This window comes from Cherax quadricarinatus, chromosome 88 (genome assembly GCF_038502225.1).
Source record: "Cherax quadricarinatus isolate ZL_2023a chromosome 88, ASM3850222v1, whole genome shotgun sequence".
Taxonomy (NCBI): domain Eukaryota; kingdom Metazoa; phylum Arthropoda; class Malacostraca; order Decapoda; family Parastacidae; genus Cherax; species Cherax quadricarinatus.
Genome location: NC_091379.1, coordinates 3,403,183 through 3,420,717, shown reverse-complemented (window position 1 = coordinate 3,420,717; position 17,535 = coordinate 3,403,183).

Here is a 17,535-nt window from a genome sequence, read left to right as displayed (position 1 = left end):
AGAAGGTTGTGCCAGCAAGAGGCAGGGTAGCTAGCAGCAAGGAGGGGCAGGAAGCAAGAGGCAGGGTAGCTAGCAGCAAGGAGGGGCAGGAAGAAGGTTGTGCCAGCAAAAGGCAGGGTAGCTAGCAGCAAGGAGGGGCAGGAAGAAGGTTGTGCCAGCAAGAGGCAGGGTAGCTAGCAGCAAGGAGGGGCAGGAAGAAGGTTGTGCCAGCAAGAGGCAGGGTAGCTAGCAGCAAGGAGGGGCAGGAAGAAGGTTGTGCCAGCAAGAGGCAGGGTAGCTAGCAGCAAGGAGGGGCAGGAAGAAGGTTGTGCCAGCAAGAGGCAGGGTAGCTAGCAGCAAGGAGGGGCAGGAAGAAGGTTGTGCCAGCAAGAGGCAGGGTAGCTAGCAGCAAGGAGGGGCAGGAAGAAGGTTGTGCCAGCAAGAGGCAGGGTAGCTAGCAGCAAGGAGGGGCAGGAAGAAGGTTGTGCCAGCAAGAGGCAGGGTAGCTAGCAGCAAGGAGGTTGTACCAGCAAGAGGCAAGGTAGCTAGCAGCAAGGAGGGGCAGGAAGCAAGAGGCAGGGTAGCTAGCAGCAAGGAGGTTGTACCAGCAAGAGGCAAGGTAGCTAGCAGCAAGGAGGGGCAGGAAGCAAGAGGCAGGGTAGCTAGCAGCAAGGAGGTTGTACCAGCAAGAGGCAGGGTAGCTAGCAGCAAGGAGGTTGTACCAGCAAGAGGCAAGGTAGCTAGCAGCAAGGAGGGGCAGGAAGCAAGAGGCAGGGTAGCTAGCAGCAAGGAGGTTGTACCAGCAAGAGGCAAGGTAGCTAGCAGCAAGGAGGGGCAGGAAGCAAGAGGCAGGGTAGCTAGCAGCAAGGAGGTTGTACCAGCAAGAGGCAAGGTAGCTAGCAGCAAGGAGGGGCAGGAAGCAAGAGGCAGGGTAGCTAGCAGCAAGGAGGTTGTACCAGCAAGAGGCAAGGTAGCTAGCAGCAAGGAGGGGCAGGAAGCAAGAGGCAGGGTAGCTAGCAGCAAGGAGGTTGTACCAGCAAGAGGCAAGGTAGCTAGCAGCAAGGAGGTTGTACCAGCAAGAGGCAGGGTAGCTAGCAGCGGGGAGAGGCAGGAAAGAGGTTGGTCGCGCCAGGAGGAGGGGCAGGAAAGCAGTGTAATGCTCCAGTATGGACGCACTATAAAAGCCGAGTCAATCAGTGGTTACATTATGTGTGAAGTAACAACAATGTGATAGTTGGTCGCTTATGGACTATAAAACAGGTCCCCTTGAGCCGCCTGCCACAAGTCAACGTTCACTATCTAAAAGTTTCGTTCGATCGCTGCCCACGGCACTCACTGACCCCCCACGAAACACAATGAAACAAGTGGACCAGGCCGGCTGTGTCCATCATAGCGGTAATAAATAATGTTCGGTCATAGCTGTAAATTAGGCGTGTATAAATACGTATACAGGAGAAGTGATTTACAGCTAACACAAGCAGCACTTGCGGATGTCACTGCCAACCTAGCTTCATTTTACAAGCTTAATTATCTAATAAGGTTCCTACCATCAATCTATTAATGCTCACTGTAAATCTACGATTATTATTATTGTATATTACATAAACTGCAAATCTAAGAATGCTATTGTATCTTACATAACATAAATTGTAAATCTAAGAATGCTATTGTATCTTACATAACATAAATTGTAAATCTAAGAATGCTATTGTATCTTACATTACATAAAGCTATTGTATCTTACATTACATAAATTGTAAATCTAAGAATGCTATTGTATCTTACATAACATAAATTGTAAATCTAAGAATGCTATTGTATCTTACATAACATAAATTGTAAATCTAAGAATGCTATTGTATCTTACATTACATAAATTGTAAATCTAAGAATGCTATTGTATCTTACATAACATAAATTGTAAATCTAAGAATGCTATTGTATCTTACATAACATAAATTGTAAATCTAAGAATGCTATTGTATCTTACATAACATAAATTGTAAATCTAAGAATGCTATTGTATCTTACATTACATAAATTGTAAATCTAAGAATGCTATTGCATCTTACATTACATAAATTGTAAATCTAAGAATGCTATTGTATCTTACATTACATAAACTGTAAATCTAAGAATGTTATTGTATCTTACATTACATAATTTGTAAATCTAAGCATATTACCTCATTTTACATTAATATAGGTTAGACTACACAAATTCACAAAAAACAAACACTTAGGACCATTGTTAATTAAGACTTCTCATTATTTAAGTTACATAAGCACAATAAAAAGTTTGATTTAAAAAAAAGCGAATTAAAAAAAAAAAGGTTAATTCTGCATATATCTTAATCTAGATGTAGGCAGACAGTTCTCCTCTGCAGATAGCCTGGGTGTAGACTACCTAGGGGATGTTCCGGGGGTCTACGCCCCCACGGCCCCAGTCTCTGACCAAGTGTTATCTCAGGGGGAGCTTCCAGAGCATAATAACCCCAGAAAGGCTGACAGGTATACAGGGACAGTCACCTAGGCCAGCCTAATGATCTCTTCCTGCCCAGTCTGATATATGCAAAATATGTCAACGAAGAGGTGTGTTAAGTACATGGAGATAGCGCAAGATGTTGAATGACCAAGAATAAGATGGATGAAAACCAAAAGGTCACAATACCGTGACATACGAGAGGCTTATGACGACGTTTCGGTCCTCTAATGTCCTGAATTGTACATAAGTATCATTTACCACAATTTACACTATGTTAATTTTGCTTACGTGTACTTGTGTCTAAAGTTACCACCAGTAGCAGCAACAGTTACAAGCCAAGTGTTGCTAGGTAACCTACCCTATGAAGTGGTCCTCTACACCACTGCTCTAACATCGTCCACTTAGGTTAAGGGTAATAAAACTCGGGTGTGAGTAATCCCAGATAAGGTAAGTGGCTGGGGTATCAGCCACCTGGTCCTGTAGTTACTTCTCTCACACATACACGGTCACTCACACTACCTGCTTCTCACATCCAGGTGGTCACTCACACCACCTGCTTCTCACATCCAGGTGGTCACTCACACCACCTGCTTCTCACATCCAGGTGGTCACTCACACCACCTGTACCTGCTGCTCACACATACATGGTCACTCACACTACCTGCTTCTCACATCCAGGTGGTCACTCACACCACCTGCTTCTCACATCCAGGTGGTCACTCACACCACCTGCTTCTCACATCCAGGTGGTCACTCACACCACCTGCTTCTCACATCCAGGTGGTCACTCACACCACCTGCTTCTCACATCCAGGTGGTCACTCACACCACCTGCTTCTCACATCCAGGTGGTCACTCACACCACCTGCTTCACAAACCTGTGGTTGATTTTAAGAGTACAACTCTTGAAGTCCAGCCTAAATAGGCCAAACTTCCTGAGTGATCAAGCGGGCTGTTGGTGATCGTGGCTTCAGGCCTTACTGACCATCACAGACTGGTTGATCTGGCCTGAAAACCTATAAAGATCTGTTTCAATATCTCCACAACCCAGAAGTCTTTCCTCTCAGTCCGCCAGTAGTTAAATGCGAGGGAGCGTGCGTATGCTTGCGTGGCGTATGAGCAGGTAAGCCTGCCCACCCACCTTACATCCGGGGTTATGACCAAGGACAACCATCTTATTCTGTTCTCCAAGGATGGTACGTACCTCCAGCACCCCGGGGAGGAAGAAGGGAGGGGGAGGTAAAGCAGACAAGAGTGGGCAGTGTAAATGGGGCAAACTGAAGAGGGTAGTATAGATGGATCAAACTGTAGTGAGTATAGATGGGTAGATTGAAAGAGGGAGTGTAAATGGGGTGGAGATAAAGAGTACAGGTGGTGTGAGTGACCATGTATGTGTGAGTGACCACCTGGATGTGAGAAGCAGGTGGTGTGAGTGACCATGTATGTGTGAGCAGTAGATACAGGTGGTGAGTGTGACCACCTGGATGTGAGAAGCAGGTGGTGTGAGTGACCATGTATGTGTGAGCAGTAGATACAGGTGGTGAGTGTGACCACCTGGATGTGAGAAGCAGGTGGTGCAGGCAGGTAGGCAGGTAGGCAGGCAGGAAATCAGACAGTCAGGTAGGCAGGTTTAAGATAGTTTTGGCCAGGTAGATCTTGCAACCTTCATTACAATATATACCAGACACATGAGATTAAAAATAAAATTAACAGAATAAAATCTAGTACCATAAATAACACACAACAATAAATACTATTACGCCAAGTTAAAATAACCTGCATCAGCTCGAAACCTATTAAATTATTAATGTCAAAAGACTTTCTCCCAGAAAGTTCCCCGAGGTCTCTACAGGCACTCTGGTAATTATAAAAACAAATAGGAGAATCTTAAAACAACGGTCAACCTGTGAAAATGTGGTCTGCAGTCAGCAACACGTCACAAGCTACACAAAGTGAGGCAGGAACACTTGTGAACAGGTGACTAAGGTTGACATGTGTGTGCCTTATCCTCAGTCAGCAGAGACATCTCAAAGTGACAATTCCTGTTGATGGAGACGGATCAAACACCCACATCATGCGAAATCCTGTATAACTTGCTGCTAGTGTATAGGGCCCACCAGGTCTAACATTTCACAAGGACATACACAGTATATGTGATTCATGTAGAATGAGGGAGGCAGAGTAAAACTGAATGAACAGGGACGGTAGGAAAAAAAACCTGGGAGGGCCTAAAAGATTGTAGAAGTGAAAATCTTGGGAATGCAAAAAAAAAAAAAAGTGAAATGGAAGGAACAGAAACGAAGATAAAGGACTGCAATGAAGGATTAAACATCAAAAAGAGAGAGAGAGAGAGAGAGAGAGAGTACTGGGGAGAACAAAAGACAAGGGGATGGAAGAGAAGGGAAATCAATAGGATGGGAGGGATAGAGCGGTTATTTACTCGAGTTTTAACTGAAAGTCAGCAGTAGCTGTGGGCAGTAGTAAAGGGATAGAATAGATGAAAGGAAGAGGAAGGCAGAGGTGGGAAGTAGGTAGAAAGCTTGGGAGGGGGATTAGGAAGATAAAGGAAAGGAGGGAGAGTCATGAAGGCATGGGTGTGGTAGGGAGGAATGAAGGTATGCAGGGATGTAGGTGGGAGGAATGAAGGTATGCAGGGATGTAGGTGGGAGGAATGAAGGTATGCAGGGATGTAGGTGGGAGGAATGAAGGTATGCAGGGATGTAGGTGGGAGGAAGAGAGGCCGAATATCAGTGACGTACTGGAACAAAGTGTAGTTATATGAAAGTTAAGACACATGTGCAACATCTGGATATCTTGATTGTAGACGTTTCGCCATCCAGTGGCTTTATTAATACAGATTCTAGGACATGTCCTAGAATCTGTATTGATAAAGCCATTGGATGGCGAAACGTCTACAATAAAGATATCCAAATGTTGCACATGTGTCTTAACTTTCATATTAAAAGGACACAAGTGCAACTAATGTGACATTTGTGGCAACGTTTCGCTCTCCAGGAGCTTTATCAAGCCATTACAAACAATACATGGACACAGAGGGTATATAAAGGCTCTGAGTGAGGTGCAATACTAGTGAGGTACCATTTCGATGTTCACTAGTGGTAGTAGTAGTAGTAGTAGTGGTAGTAGTAGTAGTAGTAGTAGTAGTAGTAGTAACAAAAATAATACAATATGGAAGAGCAAATAATTCGTACATGAGTAAAAGGATATAAAAGCTATTACTTGTATTGTTTGTAATGGCTTGATAAAGCTCCTGGAGAGCGAAACGTTGCCACAATAAATGTCACATTAGTTGCACTTGTGTCCTTTTACTTTACATATTGTCGGTAATTCTACCAACTTTATTACAACTTTCATATTGTCGGTATTTTATACCTTTCTTGCACAAAGTGTAGTTATACTAACTGAACAAGGAGAGTCAAGATCGGATACAGAGGATAACTTTGAGAGAAAGAAAACTGGACAAACAGCGAGACCTGGTCATAGACAGGGCCGCGGGGGCGCTGACCCCCGGAACACCCTCTAGGTATATGGCACCTGAGAGTAAACATTACAGGTGGACCACAACAACATAACACAGACGACAGATGTGAAACTTCTTCAACGACAGCAATACAGAATTCTTCACTACACTATATTTGTTAATGGATCCAGGGATCATCGTGCCCACGGCCGATCCCAAAATTACAAAGCACCAGCATGGAATCCAAACCTGCACAAGTATCTTCAGAAGTCTTAGAAATATTCAGAGGACAGCAAATACATTACTTTTCAATTGAAGAAACATGTGCAACACTTGAGTATCTTCACATCGTGTTGCACACGTGTCTAATTTATCAACCTGTCTGTTTTCCGAACCATTTAACTACAATAAACTATTTTCCAGTCTACAATACAGTTTAGACAAACCTTCCGGATAAACGAACTGCAATATAGATTTAGAACAGAATTTGCCTCTGAAGTGTATTATACACCCCATATCCATCCTTTGGACGGTACCGAAGGAGCGTACGAATATGACTCACGAAAGCATAATGGCACGATTGCAGACAAACCATACCACGGGCGGGGTTAGAACCCGCGATCTAAGAGTCTCAAAACTCCAAACCGATGCGTCGGTCAGGAGTTTTGAGATTCTCAGATCGCGGGTTCTAACCCCACCTGTGGTATGGTTTAAGTATACGAATACACAAACGGCATAAGAACGCGGCCCCAAATGGGTTTACAGGAATACATCTGGATTTATATCTACAGTTCACTTAGAAGCAAATCTAAGAAATTCGCTTAATATATCTAGTATCTTAAGAAATTCGCTTAATATATCTAGTATCTTAAGAAATTCGCTTAATATATCTAGTATCTTAAGAAATTCGCTTAATATATCTAGTATCTTAAGAAATTCGCTTAATATATCTAGTATCTTAAGAAATTTGCTTAATATATCTAGTATCTTAAGAAATTCGCTTAATATATCTAGTATCTTAAGAAATTCGCTTAATATATCTAGTATCTTAAGAAATTCGCTTAATATATCTAGTATCTTAAGAAATTTGCTTAATATATCTAGTATCTTAAGAAATTCGCTTAATATATCTAGTATCTTAAGAAATTCGCTTAATATATCTAGTATCTTAAGAAATTCGCTTAATATATCTAGTATCTTAAGAAATTCGCTTAATATATCTAGTATCTTAAGAAATTCGCTTAATATATCTAGTATCTTAAGAAATTTGCTTAATATATCTAGTATCTTAAGAAATTCGCTTAATATATCTAGTATCTTAAGAAATTCGCTTAATATATCTAGTATCTTAAGAAATTTGCTTAATATATCTAGTATCTTAAGAAATTTGCTTAATATATCTAGTATTGACATGTCACATAGGTTATTATAATGAGTGTTCAACAGCCTCCCACCAGCCATAAGGGGAATTACCAATAGACCCCAGGTTGTAATAAAGTTGGTAGAATTACCGACAATATGTAAAGTAAAAGGACACAAGTGCAACTAATGTGACATTTATTGTGGCAACGTTTCGCTCTCCAGGAGCTTTATAAAGCTTGATAAAGCTCCTGGAGAGCGAAACGTTGCCACAATAAATGTCACATTAGTTGCACTTGTGTCCTTTTACTTTAGACCCCAGGTTGTCTTCAAGAGGGCGTTGGACAGATACCTAAAGTTAGTGCCGGATCAACCGGGCTGTGGTTCGTACGTTGAACTACGTACGGTCAGAAGTAACAGCCTCGTTGATCAGGCCCTGTTCTACTAGGAGGCCTGGTTAAGGATCGGGCCGCGGGGGCGTTGATCCCCCGAATACCCTCCAGGTAGACTCCAAGTAGGTACCAACCTCATACCTGTGACTAATTCCAAGGGTACTTGTACCCCGTGTTAGCCCGGCCTGAGGCCAGATTTACTAACAAATGCTACAAAGCCATCATATTCTGACTGACTGGGCAGATGCAGGAAAAAGGGGCGGGTCCTATCACATAAGGAAATTAGAAAGGGGTCAGCACTACGCTTACCACACTGCCAGATGCGCTTATAAACCAGGTAACATACACAACTCGCTTATAACTGACACCTGGTTAAGTCTCGCAACGACATTCAATAACCCAGGTGATTTTCAAACGTCTTTCTACTCCCGGAGCCCGGCCATGTGTCAGGCTCGTCTGGTGCTAGCCTGGTCAATCGGGCACTACTGTCCTCTCTCATGAAACGAGATATACCCGTGACATACCTGTGATATACCCATAACATACCTGTGAAAAACAAAAAGGTCATAATACCGTGACTGGAACAATACACAAATAACCCGGACCGAAACGTCGCCGTAAGCTCATTTGACATACCTGTGATATACCCATGATATACCTGTGATATACCTCTTAAAATATGAGAATGGTTACTTCCACTTGTGATATCAGGTTAAAATTCTTGTACAATACAACTGTTGGAGGAGGTAAGTGTGTCAGGAGGATAATTAAGTTAAGATATTCACTTACTCTCTACCACTCACCCCACTTACTCTCTACCACTCACCCCACTTACTCTCTACCACTCACCCCACTTACTCTCTACCACTCACCCCACTTACTCTCTACCACTCACCCCACTTACTCTCTACCACTCACCCCACTTACTCTCTACCACTCACCCCACTTACTCTCTACCACTCACCCCACTTACTCTCTACCACTCACCCCACTTACTCTCTACCACTCACCCCACTTACTCTCTACCACTCACCCCACTTACTCTCTACCACTCACCCCACTTACTCTCTACCACTCACCCACACCACTACCACCCCTTACCTCTCCACCTCACCCCACTTACTCTCTACCACTCCTCCACTTTACCTCTACCACTCCACCCCACTTACCTCTACCACCTCCCCACCCCTTACCTCTCCACCACCCCACTTACTCCTCTACCACCCCCACTTTACTCCCCCTACCACTCTTATGCCACTACCACTCACCCACTTTACTCTCACTCACCCCACTTACTCTCACCACTCACCCCACTTCACCCCCTCACTCCCCATCCCACTCACCCACTTCCTACTCTCACCACTCACCCCACTTACTCTCTACCACTCACCCCTATTTACTCTCTACCACTCACCCCTTACTCCCCACCACCCTCCACCCCTTCACTTACTCTACCACTCACCCCATTACTCTCTACCACTCACCCCACTTACTCTCTACCACTCACCCCACTTACTCTCTACCACTCACCCCTCACTCTCTACCACCTCACCCCTTACTTACTCTACCACTCACCCCACTTACTCTCACCATCACCCCGCTTACTCTCCACCACACCCCACTTACTCTCTACCATTGCTCACCCCACTTTACTCTACCACCACCCCACCCTTACTACTCACCACTCACCCCACTCACTCTCTCCACTCAATTACCTTACTCATCTACACCTACTCTACCACCACCCCACCCCTTACTCTACCACTCACCCCACTTACTCTCTACCACTCACCCCACTACTCTACCACTCCACCCCACTTACTCTCTACCACTCACCCCACTTACCTCACCACCTCACCCCACTACTCCCCCACCACTCACCCCCACTTACTCTACCACTCCACCCCACTTACTCTCTACCACTCAATTTCCCCCTTCTCTCCACCTCACCCCACTTACTCTCACCACTCACCCCACTTACTCTCTCCACCTCACCCCCACTCTCTACCACTCACCCCACTTACTCACCACTCCACCCCACTTACTCTCACCTCCACCCCACCTTACTCTCACCACCTCACCCCACTTACTCTCACCACCACCCCACTTCTCTACCACTCCAACCCCACTCTCACCACCTCCCCCATCCCACTTACTCTCTACCACTCACCCCAACTTACTCTCTACCACTCACCCCACTTACTCTCTACCACCTCACCCCACTTACTCTCACCACCCTCCCATTTACCTCTCTACCACTCACCCTACTTACTCACCACTCACCCCACTCTTCTACCACTCATACTTCTCTACCACTCACCCCTCTTACTCTCTCCACTCAATACTTACTCTCTACCATCAACCTTACTCTCTCCACTCCACCCCTCCCCACTTTCTACCACTCACCCCACTTACTCTCTACCACTCACCCCACTTACTCTCACCACTCACCCCACTTACTTCTACCACTCACCCCACTTACTCTCTACCACTCACCCCACTTCTCACCACACTCACCCCACTTACTCTACCACTCACCCCATTACTCTACCACTCACCCCACTTACTCTACCACTCACCCCTACTTACTCTCCACCCTCCCCACGCCTCTCTACCACTCACCCCACTTACTCTACCACTCACCCCACTTACTCTCTACCACACCCCACTTACTCTCACCACCTCACCCCACTTACTCTACCACCAATCCCCACTTACTCTCTACCACTCACCCCACTTTACTCTCTACCACTCACCCCACTTACTCTCTACCACTCACCCCTTATCTCTCACCCTCACCCCACTTACTCTCTACCACTCACCCCACTTCTACTCTCTCACCACCTCCACCCCCGACCCCTCTCTACCCTCACCCCACTTACTCTCACCACCTCACCCCACTCTCCCCTTTCCACCACCACCCCACTTACTCTCTACCACCACCCCACCCCCTTACTCTCTACCACCACCCCACCCCCTTACTCTCACCACTCACCCCCATTCATCACCACTCCACCCCACTCTCTACCACTCACCCCACACTCTCTACCACCACCCCACTTACTCTCCTCACCACTCACCCCTTACTTACCTCTCTACCACCCCACCCCCTTACTCTCTACCTCACCTTATACTCTCACCACTCCCACCCCACTCACTTACCCCACTCACCCCTTACTCTCACCACTCACCACTTACTCTCTACCACACCCCACTTACTCTCTACCACTCCACCCCACTTACTCTCTACCACACCCCACTTCTACTCACCACTCACCCCACTTACTTCACCACCTCCTCACCCCTACCTTCTCACCACTCACCCCATCTCTACCACTCACCCCACTTACTCTCTACCTCACCCTCACCCCACTTACCCCTCTCCCACCTTACTCTCTACCACTTCCCACTTCTCTCTACCACTCACCCCACTTACTCTCTACCACTCACCCCACTTACTCTCTACCACTCACCCCACTTACTCTCTACCACTCACCCACCAACTTTACTCTTTTTTACTACCCCAAGATTGCCTCAATCATCACCCTCCTACCCCTTCCCTCCTCTCCCCAAAACAGTGCCACCCTACCCACTCCAATACCAGTTTCCCCACTCCAGTGCCACCCTACCCACTCCAATACCAGCTTCCCCACTCCAGTGCCACCCTACCCACTCCAATACCAGTTTCCCCACTCCAGTGCCATATTTCCCATTCCAGTGCCACCCTACCCACTCCAATACCAGCTTCCCCACTCCAGTGCCATATTTCCCATTCCAGTGCCACCCTACCCACTCCAATACCAGCTTCCCCACTCCAGTGCCATCCCCCTTCCCACGCCTTTGATATACCTTTGACGAGTTTCGGGAGTGTTTCTACTCCCGGATCCAGGCCATGCGTCAGGCACGTCCTCACTCCAGTGCCAACGTGTGTATTCATACGCGGGTACGCATGTGTATTTTGTGTGTAGATGAGTGTGTTTGATTGCGTCTGCACATATGTGCACATGTATATGTTGTGAGAGTGGACGTGTACTGGCTTGTGCTACTGGGTCAGATGCCATGCTACTTCCTCAAGTAAATGTGACCTGACCTGACTAGGTTAAGGCCAGTAGGCCTGCTGCAGTGTTTCTCCTTTCTTATGATCTTTTAATCCATTCAACTGGTCAACTACTCTATTAGAGAAGAAAAAAATATGTACTACCCTTTCCATTCCAGTTTTTTCTTCAAATATAAGTTATCTCAAGAGTTTATGTACTCGCCTATTTGTGGTTAAAAGGGTCAAGGCTCTGAATTGCCATACTTGTTCTTAAAACTATGTATAGATCTTGTTTCTACCACTTTGTGGGCTAGGTAGTTCCACTTCCTGGCCATTCTAAGGCCTAAGACGTATTTATTAACACGTGTGTGTGTGTCTCTCTGAGAAAGAGAGAGAGAGAGAGAGAGAGAGAGAGAGAGAGAGAGAGAGAGAGAGAGAGAGAGAGAGAGAGAGAGAGAGAGAGAGAGAGAGAGAGAGGGAGAGAGGGGGAGAGAGAGACTAGCCTTCACTTACCTCCAGGGTTACGACCAATAAAAGGTGGTCGACACTTGATCAGTCAGGATTTCCTACTTGAAGAGTATCTGTGGCTGCTGCCAAATACCGCTAATGCAGTGCCACCTACACTACTCTCACGCTTCATTACCACTCATCTTACTCACGCCCACGCCCACACGCACGCCTAATACAGCTCAAACATTAACCAAAGCCTACATTTACGCCCATTACCACCCACATGTACGCCCAAGCAGCCCATGAATACGTATTATAGCGTGAACTCCCGCCCGCAACGATCCAAACATACGCCGACTACCGCCCAAAAACACGGGCGCCCACGCCTACGCCCGAGCGGCGCCAGCAGTGCCTGTTGTGTGGCCTTCTTGCAAGAGCAGATAACACCTCACCATGTCAGGAACAAGCCACAGTAATTGAAACTATTAAAAGAGTCTCGGCAGATTGATGTGCCAGTGCAGGGAGCCAGGGAGGAGGGTGGGGAGGGAGAAGGGTTTGAGGGCCAGGGAGAGAGACCAAGGGGGAGAGGAGAGAGAGAGAGAGAGGGGAAGAGAGAGAGAGAGAGAGAGAGAGAGAGAGAGAGAGAGAGAGAGAGAGAGAGAGAGAGAGAGAGAGAGAGAGAGAGAGAGAGAGAGAGAGAAGGTGGCTGGAAAGAAGGGAGAACAAAATGTGTGACGGGAATCACCAGGCACCAGACTGCCATTACTACTACTTGAGGGGAATCACCAGGCTGCCACCACTATTGTGTGAAGGGAATCACCAGGCTGCCACCACTATTGTGTGAAGGGAATCACCAGGCTGCCACCACTATTGTGTGAAGGGAATCACCAGGCTGCCACCACTATTGTGTGAAGGGAATCACCAGGCTGCCACCACTATTGTGTGAAGGGAATCACCAGGCTGCCACCACTATTGTGTGAAGGGAATCACCAGGCTGCCACCACTATTGTGTGAAGGGAATCACCAGGCTGCCACCACTATTGTGTGAAGGGAATCACCAGGCTGCCACCACTATTGTGTGAAGGGAATCACCAGGCTGCCACCACTATTGTGTGAAGGGAATCAACAGGCTGCCACCACTATTGTGAGGGGAGAATCACCAGGCTGTCACGACTATTGTTGAGGGAAGAATCACCAGGCTGTCACCACTATTGTGAGGGGAGAATCACCAAGCTGTCACCACTATTGTGAGGGGAGAATCACCAAGCTGTCACCACTATTGTGAGGGGAGAATCACCAAGAATAACCTCCAGGTAGATTGTCACCACTACTGTTTGAGGGGAATCAAATAAGAACATAACATAAGAACATAAGAATGGAGGAACACTGCAGAAGGCCTACTGGCCCATGCAAGGCAGGTCAAATGTGCCCCCTTCTCTCTGCACAGGGTGTAACTACTGAGTATAGCTAAGTGTGGTAGTGATGAGAGGAGCATAATGTGTGATCGAGGGCAACTAGGGCCGGTATACTTCACGTTAATGTAACAGTTAATTAGGGAAGGTAACGTAACACTTGCCAGTATTCTTGTAATGAACGATCTCATTCCCAGACTAGGTACAACATGCGAGAAACATACAGTAACTGGCTTACTGACCCATGCTAGGCAGGTCTTACTCACATGTAAGTGGCTAGTTTATTGTGTGCCCTCACATACATCCTGTGGACGGTAGCATAACATATGAAGCGGAGGAGAGAAATACATGAGAAGAGGTGGGGTGCGGTGGGGACAGTAAGGGAGTACTATATCAACATCCGGGGTCCCAGACTATTCAACACTATTCAGAAACACGGCTGCAACAAGTGTAAAAGCCTTCAAGAGGAAACTGAACAAGTATCTTCACCAGGTGCCAGATCAAAAGTACCTTCACTAGGTGCTAGCGGGCCTACAGCATCAACAGCCTGGTTGACCAGGCAAGCACCAGACGAACCTGGCCCATGGCCGGGCTCAAAGAGTAGAGAAACTTTTGAAACTCTTCAAAGGTATATCAAAGGTATGGATGCACAAAAGACCCCAATGGAAATATGGCCAATGGCCCCAATGGAAATATGGCCAATGGCCCCAATGGAAATATGGCCAATGGCCCCAATGGAAATATGGCCAATGGCCCCAATGGAAATATGGCCAATGGCCCCAATGGAAATATGGCCAATGGCCCCAATGGAAATATGGCCAATGGCCCCAATGGAAATATGGCCAATGGCCCTAATGGAAATAAGTCACAATTTATGTAAGTTTATGTGTATCTGTACCTGACTAAAACTTAGTTATCCAGAAACCAGGTTCAAAATGAGTCAACAGGAGTACATTTAGATCATCTACGAATGTTATGTATCTGCTGCAAGCAAATTTTGGACGTTTTCTTAATGACACAGAATTGATATCACAGACTTTTAACAAAAAAATTAAGGCAGGCTGGAAGGTAGGCTGGTAACATCAAATGTAGGCAGGACTTGCTGCAACTACATAATGGTAATTTGTGGATAAGGAAGCTAGTACCTTTTTACCTAGAGTTTACCTAGAGGGCATTCCGGGAATCAATATTCCCGCGGCCCAGTCCATGACCAGGCATCCTGGTGGATCAGGGCCTGATCAGCGAAGATGTTACTGCTGGCCACACGTAGTCCAACGTACGAACCACAGCCCGGCTGATCCGGCACTGACTTTAGGTATCTGTCCAGCTCCTTCTTGAAGACAATCTGTATATTTAAACGTTCAAGAATGGGAATGATGGACCATCTATGATACGTTAACTAGTCGGGTTGTACTGTACTGTCTATGTTCACACCAACTAACACCCTGGGTGTTAGTCGACTGGTATGGGTCACATCATAAGTTGCTGGAAATACTTATACAGACATCAGTATGTCACTGATGTCTGTATAAGTTGTATCATGTACTTGTAGAACCGATTATTATTATTATTATTATTATTATTATTATTATTATTATTATTATTATTATTATTACGCTGCTCAATGAACTAGTCCTCAGGGGCATACTGTAAAGCGTAACCATGATGGAATTAATTTCAATGACGCTACTTGGCAGTTAGCTCCCCCTCATTTACAACTCTATTGCCAAACAATACTGGCTTACCCCTCCACCCCTCTCAAAATTGTGGCTATGATTGTAACCCTTTTATATATATATATATGTCAGGGGAAAGATTTCTGATGCATAGGCCTCTGCTGCCCCTGCCCACCTAACAGTAAAATTAGGTATATATGTTAGCCAAGTGTAGTAGTTGATCAGGCCCTGATCCATCGGGAGGCCTGGTCATGGACCGGGCCGCGGGGGCGTTGATCCCCGGAATAACCTCCAGGTAGGTAGGTAGTAGGTCGCTTCTCAGTATAAAATAAACGTATTGTAAAACTGGAGTTTTGTTGGAAGTCATAACCCGTATAAGAAATTCCAATCTTTTGGGAAGGATTCAAGTACTATGTAGAAGGTATCCGCGAAATGTGTAAGAAAAATCCCCATTTACTCTCTCTCTCTCTCGTTTTTTCTCTTTCACTAGACACTAGAGCACTGATGCAAGCAGTCACGGTGACGCCGTCACACACCATTCCTTAACTTCTCGTCTCTTCCGCTGTGAATAGGGAATACGGAAACAGAACATAAACTGTGTACAGACAAACAAGTCTGTGGCTGTGACTGCGGTGGCACTAGCGGGGGCAGGAAGAGCAAGGCACTGAAGGGATGGGCAGCGGTGGCACTTATGAGGTGGGCAAGGCACTGACGGAGTGGGAAGGGAAGGGCTCTGACGGGTCGGTCAAGGGACCACGTAATGCTCCCACGGGGCATTCTGCGGTGCCTTCTTTGGTATGGTCAGCGTGGGTATGTGTGCGGCCCCTCACCACTCATTTTACCACTCTTGGCTGACGACAACTCTTCCATTATTCTGGTCATGAGCCACCCCTAACACAGGGGCCCTACACCTACACTCACCCGCAGCCTCACACTACCACCGTAACCTCACACACTACCACCGTAACCTCACACACTACCACCGTAACTTTACCCACTACCACCGTAACCTCACACACTACTACCGTAACCTCACACACTACCACCGTAACCTCACACACTACCACCGTAACTTTACCCACTACCACCGTAACCTCACACACTACTACCGTAACCTCACACACTACCACCGTAACCTCACACACTACCACCGAAACCTCACACACTACCACCGTAACCTCACACACTATCACCGTAACCTCACACACTACTACCGTAACCTCACACACTACCACCGTAACCTCACACACTACCACCGTAACTTTACACACTACCACCGAAACCTCACACACTACCACCGTAACCTCACACACTACCACCGTAACCTCACACACTACCACCGTAACCTCACACACACTACCTCCGTAACCTCACACACTACCACCGTAACCTCACACACTACCACCGTAACTTTACACACTACCACCGAAACCTCACACACTACCATCGTAACCTCACACACTATCACCGTAACCTCACACACTACCACCGTAACCTCACACACTACCACCGTAACTTTACACACTACCACCGTAACCTCACACACACTACCTCCGTAACCTCACACACTACCACCATAACCTCACACACCACCACCGTAACCACAGCAGCGTCACACTACCACTTCAAGAAAAGTACTACAGTCCACCACAACAACTACAACTTCAGTCTACCACACCAACTACAGCATCGCAGTCTACCGCAACAACCACAGTCTTACAGCCTATCACAACCCCAAAGGTCCTCTAGTAACTCAAGTTGGGGACACACACACACACACACACACACACACACACACACACACACACACACAAGACACGAGAAAGAGGGGTAGGTTGATTGCATTTTCCTAGACTGCAGGAAGGCCTTTGACACAGTTCCTCACAAGATATTAGTGCAGACGCTGGAGGATCAGGCGCGTATAACAGGAAGGGCACTGCAATGGATCAGAGAATACCTGACAGGGAGGCAACAATGGGTCATGGTGCGTGATGAGGTATCACAGTGGGCGCCTGTGACGAGCGGGATCCCACAGGGGTCAGTTCTAGGATCAGTGCTATTTTTGATATATGTGAATGACATGATGGAAGGAATAGACTCTGAAGTGTCGCTGTTTGCAGATGATGTGAAGTTAATGAGAAGGATTAAATCGGATGAGGATCAGGCAGGACTACAAAGAGATCTGGACAGACTGGCTTCTCGAATTCAGCCCCAACAAATGCAAAGTCATGAAGACTGGGGAAGGGCAAAGAAGACCGCAGAGTAT